Below are 10,042 nucleotides of genomic sequence, written 5' to 3'. Positions count from 1 at the left end.
GGGACAATCCACGCCGGGGACGGCGTGACTGCGGAAGCGGACGGACGGATGACAGGGGCTTTCCAGACAAAAGGAGGAAGAGGCCGAGATAAGGGCCGGGGACACGCGGCCAGCGAGGGGAGGAAGTGAGCGCTTCCGATCTGTGGCGGGACGTGCGATCCACCGTGTGCGCGAGAACTGCAGCCTGCGCACCCCTCCCGTGTCGGCCCTCAGGGCAGGGACCTCGTTTGCAGGCGTCTGTGCCTGCGGGTCACGTCTCTCCTGCCGGTGCCTGGGTGACAGTGCACTGCGCACGGATTTCAACACAGACAGTGTTTGATGTTAGGGCATGTTTGGTTTTTTTTTTTTTAATTAAGTGATGTAAAAAATGTTGAAATAAGAGGGTAAGGGATGTTTGGAGCCGTCCTAGGATGCCGGAGAGAAGAAGAGACATCCTTCTAGGGTAGACTCATCCTTCACACGGGCTAAGCGTCGCAGCCACGCCAGCGGGCGGTGTGGACGCAGCGAGAGGGCGAGGCACCTGCCGACTGCGGCAGTGAAGCAGCCAGCCGCGGGCACTCGGGGTGAGTGTTAAATGGATAAGTGGACGCACGGAGGCGGGGCGAGGATTGGTGTGTTTGAATCCACATGCCAACGAGCCCTCATAACAAGCTTCCATAGTCTACAGCTTACTAGGGGCATACTGAGTTCCGAGATGCAGAACATTCTACATTCTTTCCCCTCATTTTCTTCTCTGAAGTTTCTAAAAAATGAAACAAAGCATTCATGCGCCCAAGTAATACCTGGCAACCTGCCTCTGTACACACTCCTTCCCTTCCCCACTCTCTCTGGTCCTTGGTTCCTGGTCTCCACTTGCCCCCATATCATGTCCAGACTCGAGTGCCCAGAGGTCAGCTGATCCAGGGATCAACAGCAGGCCTTGGGGCCGGGCAGACCGTCCACCTTTTCAAAGAGCTTGTTCACTGCGTCCTTCATTTTATCTCACCAACCCTGTGCGCTGGGACAGGCATAGCCTCGTAATTTGCTCGCGCTCGCTCTCTCTCACTCTCTCTCTCTCATGCATGCACACACATGCACAGACACTCGCCCCCACGCGCTCACCCCACCCGAGGAATGCGAGGCCCTCACCTCCAGAGAGCAGGTGAGGAGCCCACAGCAGGACGAGCCACCGCTGTGCACCCGGCCTGAGCTGCCACCGGTCCCTCCCCTCCTGGGGCGCCCCCTCCTCCCGGCCTGAGTCCTCCCTCTGCAGGCTGTGTGTAGGCAGGGACAGTGTCCCCAGACATGCCTGCGTACAGAGAGGCCGGGTCACCTTCTGGGCGACTCTGTCACATGTCCGTGTTTATCTTTTCTCTTCCACAAGAAAATTCCAGATGGCTTATTGATTACAAATACCAATATCCTAGCAACTGGTAGGATCCCATCTCACTGATCACACTACATAGATAGGAAAGGAAGCCTGATACACTTTACACACGTGTGACTTGTGCACGCGCACTCTCTTATCTCTCTCTCTCTGTGTCTCTCTGTCTCTGTGTGTCTCTTTGTCTCTTCCTGTTTCTCTGAGTCTCTCTGTCTCTGTCTCTCTCTGTGTGTCTCTGTCTCTATGTGTGCCTCTTTGTCTCTCTGTCTCTTGCTGTTTCTCTCTGAATGTCTCTGTCTCTCCCCCTCTCTCCCTCTCCCTCTCTCTGTTATACACATACACATGCACACACATACATACATGCACCCACGTGCACACACATACACATGCACACACACGCACACCACTCTGTGTCTGACTCAGCCCAACCCTGTGGCTCCCAGGCCACTTAAGCACTGATGTCCCTGGCACTAGGTTCCTGCAAGCCCCCGCCGATCGCCCACCCTCCTGGCGGGAACGCAGTGAGGACGGCGGAATCCTGACTCCCCCCCCGACCACAGCCAGGCCCCGGCTCAGAGAAGGGAGTGGGGCGTATCCCCCGGGGCGTGTCTGAGCACAGGGCCTCGGCCGTGCGGGCGGGGACGGGGGACACGCACGGCAGGGAGGGCCAGGGAGGGCGCCAGGCTGGTGGGGAGGTCCTGCATGGCTGGCTCCAGACACTTTTAGGTCGTGGTGCTTCTCACCAAAGTGACAGGCCGGGGGAAACACGGTCTGGAGAGGCCACGGCCGGCGAGTGGAGCCTGGGGCACTTGGGGTTAAGAGGTGGGCAGAGGAGGGCATAGAAGCTTCACAGCCCTTCCCCCATATCTTGCCCTACAGATCTCTCTGGCTATTCCTGAATTGCATTGTTTTATAATAAATGGGTAAATGGTTTTTAAAAAAAAAAAAGGTGAGCAGAGGAGACACCAGCATAAATTATTAAAAGAAGGGATGGGGAAAATTCTTTTTCATGCGACTCATGTTTGCCACGACTGAGCACCTCGGGCGTCCAGTGCTGTTCCAGTCACCAGTGCTGTTCCAGTCACCGGGGCTGCAGCCCACCTGCGGGGAGCTGGGCTGGGAGGGAGGGGCCCCAGGGGACAGCAGCCTCAGGAGGGAGGCGCAGCCTCAGTCTCCCCAGTCCTCTTGCTCGCGGGCGAAGACACAGGGGTCAGCAGTGTGGCCGGCATCCAGCCCGGACACCCTCGTGCTCGTGACCCGCAGCGCAGAGCCGGCCAACGCTCTGCCTCCGGTCACAGGGGCAATCTTCGTTCCAGATGTCCTCGGTTGTCCTGCACTCGAAAAAGAACATTATCAATGGCCGACAGAGGTAAAATTAGAAGTATTTCTGTAAATTAGAAAATAAAGTGAAAGACTTCCTTCCTTCCACTACGTGGATGGAGTCAGGGCTCCTCTTACCCTCCAGTGACGTCTTCCTCCTGTCCGCCCGCCCCGCCCCCATCCGCCTGCACCCAAGCCCTCCCGTCCTCGGAAGCCCGGGCGCGCCCCCACGACTCTCTTCTTGAAGACTTTCCCACTCCCAGGCGGAAAGCATGCCTTTCCTGTCCAGGGCCCGGGAAGCAGAAACCGTTCCCCGACTGCGACTGCTTGGAACGCTTAAAACACAGAGAGAGATGGCAGACAGAGATGCAGGATTACACATAGATACTTGCCATAGTAATCGCTACTTGAGTGCGTGCTCTTCCAAACTCACCACCCCCCAACACGCACACGCAGCCCCCACCTCTCCAACCCAGGGCTGGAACAGCTCCACAGGCAAGTGCTCTGGCCAACTCAGACTCACTAGTCTGCATTGCACCACAGCCATTGTTTATGAATACTGACATATAAGCATGCATTTACACCGCCGTGTGACTGCGCATGTGTATATATATCTACGGTAGGCAAAATAACGCCCCCCCAAAATATGTCCGTGTCCTAAGCCCTGGAACCTGGGAATATGCTACTCTACGAGGCACAAGGGACCTGGCAGAGGTGACAAAGGTGGAGATGGGCACGTTAGCTGGGCTATCCCGGAGAGCCTGTCTAATCACATGAGCCCTGAAAAGTGGAAGCCAGCTCCCAGCTGTGGTCACAGAGAGAAGTGACAAGGGGAGGGCAGAGACAGGGGAAGGGGCCACGAGCCCAAGACACGGAGGAGGCCGGAGAGCGCAAGAAAGCCGAGTCCCCAGGAAGGAACGCGCACAGCCGGCCGACACCTGGATGTCAGACCAGCGAGGCCCGCCTCACGCTGCTGACCGCCAGAACTGCAGGATTATGCGTCTGCCTTGTTTCAAGCCACTGTGTTCGTAATAAGTTGTCACAGTGGCAGCAGAACTAACACAATCCTCCATCACTGTACATGTATGTGCACATGCATATCCCTGCTGCACCAGAGTTCTCAAGGACAAGACACATGCCTGATTCACCTGTGTCCCTTCTAGAACCCAGAAAGGGCCATCACAGAGTGGGCATATCATATGTTTTTGTGCAATTCTGCCAATACATTAGTGATTTTTAAGTGACCCAGAATGTGGGCCATCGGGAGACCCCAGGGAGGGCCCCTCTCCTTTGCTGAGACTGGGAGAGGCTGAGTCTGGGCAGGTGGCTGGAGGGACGGGGGCGGCCCAGGCAGGTGCTGGGTGCCAGGTGCAGGAGAGGTGACCACGGGCGGGGAGAAGAGGGTGTTCCCAGGGAGGCGACGCCCTGCTGGGGAACCCTGATCCCGGCCCGTGGCCAGGACGCCGGCTCACTGCTGAGCCTGACGAGCCGGGTCACAGACACGGCACCAACCCCAGCCCCAACCAGCCGGGCCAGGTGTGCGCCCACGCCGCAGCCCCAATGACCCCAACAGCTGGCTCAGTTCAACCGCTGATCAGGGACAAAGAAACACAGAAATAACAATAAACACAGGGAACAGCTCTTGTGCAATTAAGCCAAGGTGATAAGATAAAATGGGCGGGTAGTTTCCCTTAAAGGATTACTGAAACATGGCCCAAGGCCTTGGACGGCCTGCATCTGATGGACAAGTGCTGGTTTCATGGTCGGTCTGGGCCAGGCAGCACCGACACAAAGGGGAGCAACACACGTCCAGTCTGCGAGGAGGAAGAATAGCTGAGGTTTCTTGGGAACACAATCTGACAGGTGCTTTGCGCGCATGATGCCATTAATCTTCACAGCAGCAGGTGAGGAATCTGCCACGATGCCCATTTTACAGAAGAAAACAGAGTCTGAGGAGGTCAAGTACTTTACCCTGGGTCAGAGGTTACGTAATGCACCCAGGGTCATTCCGTGGGTAAGTTTCAGGGCTGTGTGTCCACCCGACCCCAAGCCTGTCCCTTTTCCTCTGCCACGGCCAGGCACCAGGTGGCTGGGGTTCAGGTGTGGGAGGCAGTAGGGTGCGGTGGTTAGGAAGTGAGGCTCTAGCACCAACTGCCTGGCTCCTGGCCGTTTCTCCTCTCTTTGCCTCTGTCCCCTCATCTGTAAAATGAGGTTGCCACCTGTTACCACGGTGTGTTGTAAAGAGCCACTGAATAGCCCAGCCCATAGCACATGCTCAGTAATGTCAGCTCTTTTATTTAAATTCTCTTAGTCTCAGATTTGTCACTGAGTAGCTTTGGGACCTTGAGCAACTTACTTTCTTTGCACCAGTATAGAAGAAGGTGACCATCCTTCTTGAAAGAAGCCAATTATGTGGTCAGTAAATACCCAGCTTCTAAGAAGGAGAAGAGACCAAGAGAAGGTCTCCCAAGAGAAGAGACCACTCCTGCACCCACCACAGGTGACGTGCATGCAACCCTAACTTCTAGGTGTTGGTCTTCTGTTTCTCAGTCGTGCTACGGGCCGATACTGTGAAAATCATCCATATCACGCAGAACCTTCTTGTCACAGGACAATGTCTTACACAGGGTGGAGTCATCTTCCGAAAGCCCTAAGCCCACCCGAGAAACATTTGGAGCCCTCCTAGAAGCCAGAGCTAAAGGCCAGGGTGACTTTTCGTAGCTGGGTTGGTATTGTCATCCCTCTCCCAGCTTTATGTCACAAAAACACGTGGTACACGGGCGTAATCCGGGGCTGCGTGTGAGAGCAGCGTGGGAGAGCAGCGTGCTTGCCCTGGGGCACAAACTTGCCCTTACTAAAAACAAGCCCTTGAGAAATGAGAACCACTCTAGAAATACCAGCATTAAGTACTACCAGCTTGGTTGTTGGCTGCAGGATTTTCCCCAATAGCAACATCTGTTACCAAGGAAACTGCAACATTGCCACGGCCCTCTAGCTGCTACCACGCTACAGCATTTAACAGGCGAGGCAGCGACCTCACACCTGCTCACTCGCTGTGTCCTCCCAGCCCGTTTCTCAGCGGAGGAGACAGGCAGCTGAGAACACTGTCCGGCCTGGGTCACACAGCGGGGGCAGAGCTGTGACAACACGGGCGTCCCACCCCAGCCCTGTCCGTGGCATAGGGCTGACCAAGAGAGACACCAGGTTCCTCGGAGCTGAAGCCGCAGCCCCTCCCCGTCCCCCTTCCCGCTTATCTCCCGAGCACACTCTGAGCGAAGAGGAAAAGAGCCACCGCGACAAACCACAAACCAAGATGCATACGAAGCTTGGACCTCGGGCCGACGCCAGCTCTCCTCTCAAATCCCATCTGCTCGTAACAGCCAAGCCTGCAGCAGGAAGCTGGCGGGAGGGGGACAGACGGGGACACCGAGGCCCGGCCACTCCCAGCCAGATGCTGCAATGTGTTTCCATTCGTGCTTGCTGACACCGGCCCCTGGACAAAAGTCTTCCCAGCTGGATTCATTTCCTGGGCCGCCATAATAAGTGTTCGCAAACGAGGTGGCAACTCTGCTGTTCTTAAGACAACAGCAATTTAGTCTCTTACCGTTCTGCTTCTCTACCGTTCTGTGTCGCCGGCACCCCTCGGCCTTCCCCGGCTGCAGCTGCATCGCCGCAGCCTCTGCCCATCTTCTCGGGGCCTGCGCCCCACGTGCCCCCTTCTCGTCCCACAGCGACACCAGTCATTGCAGGTAGGGCCAACCCTCACCCAGCATGACCTGATCTCGACTGAACTAGATACACCTGCAAAGACCCTGCTTCCAAACAAGGTCGCGTTCTGAGGTTCTGGGTGGACGTGAATTGGGGGGGACTCTTCAATCCCCTTAGCAGCACCCCACGCCCCCTCCTCTGCACGCCTGTCCCTACAGCAGCAGCTGGAGAGCCCCCCGGGGAGCATCAGATCAGCACCCGGTAGAGGGGAGGCAACTGACACCCGGGAGGCTTGGGCAGGTGGGGCTCGGGTCCCAGCTCCCCTTCCCACCCCCATCCCTCAGCTCTTTCTGTGGGGCTAAGTATCCGGCTCTTCCCTAGAAACCAACGCCAACAGCCAAGACCCTCCCGTCCACGGAATACCCCAGCTTCTTCCACAGCTAAAGAGCTCCTGATGTAGTAGGACATAGTGACTTAAATTTGTTTCCATTTATTTAGATGTGGCATCTAAAATGTCCAAAAAATGTGCACTGGGGGGCATGGTAGGGTGGGATGCAGGGATGTCAAGCTTGACTTTGTCCCTACTCGGGGCCCCACTGCAATGCTCCCTGGGGTCTACTGAAGCTGGAAGAGACCCGTTCCTGCAACGTCCGCAGCCCCCCTTCCCCAGAGACTCAGCCTTGCACGGAATGCTCAGCAGCCAGTTTTCCAGTCTTGGGTTGCTGAGTGCTCTGCCGCCAGAGTGACGTGAGTCTCTCTCCTGGAAGTCCCTGCAGCCGGGGTCAGAGGTCCTGGGTTTTATCATATGGGACAAGCCCATGGGTTCCTCGGCCAGAGTTTGCCCCTGGGCATAGGGAGAGGGTCACAGCTCACAGGGCAGCCCTGTGACTGCCGATGGGGACAAGTGCAGTGAGAGGTCTCCACCAGGGCCACACCCCATGCCACCCTTCCTTATCCCGAGTTAGCAGAAGGAACCAAACGCCTGTGGAGATACACTCAACGGGTCAGATGCCAGCCCTCCCAGCACAAGTGTCTTTGCGAAGGGAAACCCGAAGAGCAGCTTGGGCTACAGATCACTCGGAAGACACATGGCCCCGTGTGGTCGAACAGGTTCAAGATTCCAATTTGACGAACAGAGTCAGGTTATGAAGGCTGCTCCTGTTTTCCCACTGGGTTTGGTCAAACAGCGGGTCCCCCTCTTCCCTCCTGCCTCCCCCCGTGGCGAAAGGATGCCATCGGTCGTGCACTTTCTGTGTCCTCGCTCCCGCCAGCCCTGCGCCTTCCAGGGAATCCTCCTGCCCTTCGGCAAGATGACACCCGATGAAGAAAAAGAATACCGAGTCCATCCGGGCAGCACGCGTCTGTCTGCACAGCGCAGCCAGCTGTCCCCAGGGGACCTCTCACCTCCCTCTGCACTTGGAACGCTTCTTTTTTTAACCTCAGCTAAAGATAGGAGCCAGCCAGCAGAACAGAATAACAGGAAAGCTCACCCCGAGCCCTGGAACCTCCCACCCTGTCCCACCCAGCGTCCAGCTTCCGCCTTCCTCCGCCAGGATCCTGACGGCCTGGCCCGCCCACGGAAGGCTCTGCAGTTCCCAGCAGCAGATGGCAAAGGCTCAGAGCCTCCTGCCGGAGCACAGCTGGCCCCAGCGGCGTCACACCTGCGGGGCCTGGGCCAGCGGGACCGCACGGGCCATGGCGCTCAACCAAGAAGAGCCCAGGCGTGTGTGTACTTCCTCGCCACCCTGGAGGGCGTCCGAAGAACTCGAACCGTTTCTGCTTTAGGGTCACGTTTCCTACACAGGTTGCATTCCATGGGCTGCACATTTTCAAGAAAAATGTTTCAAGTTTATATTTTCACTTTAACGACAATGTAAATATTAAAAAGTATTTTAACCTTCGTAAATCCACAATTGCAAGTTTCGTAGAATAAGACTCACTCGGTGTTTGGACAAATGAGAGGCAATTCATGATTTCTTTTCCCTTTAAACGGGATCTAAGAGTTACCCAAGGTCGGAGGGGAAAAGAGAAGAGCAGTACGAGAATATGATCGCTAACCCGGCGGTTCTCAAGGTGTGTTCCCCGGACCAGCAGCAGCAGCACCACCTGGGAATTTGTTAGACGTGCAGATTCCCAGGCCCCACCCAGATCCTCTGATTCAGAAAACCTGAAATCTGTGTTTGAGCAAGGCCTCCAGGGGATTCTGATACAACTTAAGCCCGAGAGCGGCTGCAATCTAGTGAGTATTCCAACTGTTATGCTAGAACCTGGAGCGCTAGCATCTCTTACCACGTATTTTTAATTGAACCTGGAGCATTTCTGCACACACTTTCACCCGCCACCCGTTTCACTTTGGAATGGGTCCCTTTTGACCAGTCGCATAAAGCCTGGGATCCCAGGAGAGGCTTCGACACAACCCCTGGTGATGCTACAGGTGGTGGTGACTTAGTCACAGGGCTTGGGTCGTTCCCGGGGCACTTCCTAAACACCAGGCACTGTGCAAATTCATGTAATCCTCCCGACTACCTCTGAGACTTAAAATCACAAACCAAAAAAAAAAAAACAACAAAAACCTACTCTTATCATTTCACACATGAGAAAACTGAGGCCACAGAGGTTGAGCAACTTGCCCAAGCTCACATGGCCATTGGAGACAGAGTTGGAGCTGGAGTTCACGCTGCCCGGTCCCCTTGCCTGCATGATGTTGAACCCACCGGAAAGAACCATAGTCTGGGACGCTTTCTAGACTAGGACAGACACCGCTATTTCAGGGCACTTCAGAGACAATTAAGTCCGATCCCCTCGTCTCCCGGATGAAGCTACGAAGGCCTCGGGGTGCAAGGCGATGGCACAGGGTGTCCTGCCAGGACATGCCCTGGGGTCTACTGTGTTTCTCACTTAGAAAGCCACAGGTCCTGGCTGCCAAAGGAGGGACGGGGCATAGGTCATCGGCCCACAAGGACTTCGTTCCACTTCAAAAGCTTTTGCAGTTCCCGAAATGTCAGAATTACAGCCCAGACTTGCTGAGAACAAAAGGCTTTTGAATTCCAATTAATAATGAGCCAAATCAGTATCTTCGTTGGAAGGAGCACATTTTAGCAGGAATAAGGCAAGCTCTAATAAATCAGCCTTTTCAAGGAAGTCATGACTTTTCCCGGCGTGTCAGATCAAAGAGGATTCCTGCTCTTACGGTTAGAGACTGTGCCTGCTCCCTGTCAGGCCAGGATCGAGCTGTCCCCCCTGGGAACCCGTCGTTTTTTTTTTCTTCTGTCTTCCTCTGCCACCTTTTACTTTTGTTTCTCCAGGTGCTCTCTGTCCCCCCACCTGACTCCTGCCTCTGCACACCTTCTGCTTTTACAAGGGGTGAGTTTCCACTTTTTTCTTTCTGGAATATTCTAACACAATGGGTGTCTGTGCCTCTCCCTGTGTCCAGGACTAGTTTTGAGCTCTAACCATCTTCACAGGTCTGCCCACGTTTCCTTAACAAAACGTACCTGTGAGTGAAAGGCCCCATTTGTGCCCGCCTTGGCTTCACAGACGGTCGTCTCTCCTTGTGTGACCACAGAGTGGCTGCCAGCAAGACATTTGTTTTTCCCAAAACACTTGGACTCCGGGGGTCCAGCCCCTCTGGCGCTGCTGGGGTCATGGCTA

General features: G+C 55.5%; 1 long non-coding RNA gene across 1 annotated transcript; it reads right to left on the bottom strand.

The window, feature by feature from the left end:
* Positions 1-314: 314 nt before the first annotated feature.
* LOC142871410 (uncharacterized) lies at positions 315-2,689 on the bottom strand. Its single transcript, XR_012919659.1, has 2 exons — positions 1,867-2,689; positions 315-742 (listed from the first exon to the last, which is right to left on the bottom strand). It is a non-coding gene; the product is annotated as an uncharacterized LOC142871410 (long non-coding RNA).
* Positions 2,690-10,042: the final 7,353 nt, after the last annotated feature.

This window comes from Microcebus murinus, chromosome 1, assembly GCF_040939455.1.
Source record: "Microcebus murinus isolate Inina chromosome 1, M.murinus_Inina_mat1.0, whole genome shotgun sequence".
NCBI classification, from domain to species: domain Eukaryota; kingdom Metazoa; phylum Chordata; class Mammalia; order Primates; family Cheirogaleidae; genus Microcebus; species Microcebus murinus.
The sequence above is the reverse complement of the archived record's forward strand: the minus strand, read 5'-3'. Positions and strand labels throughout refer to the sequence as shown.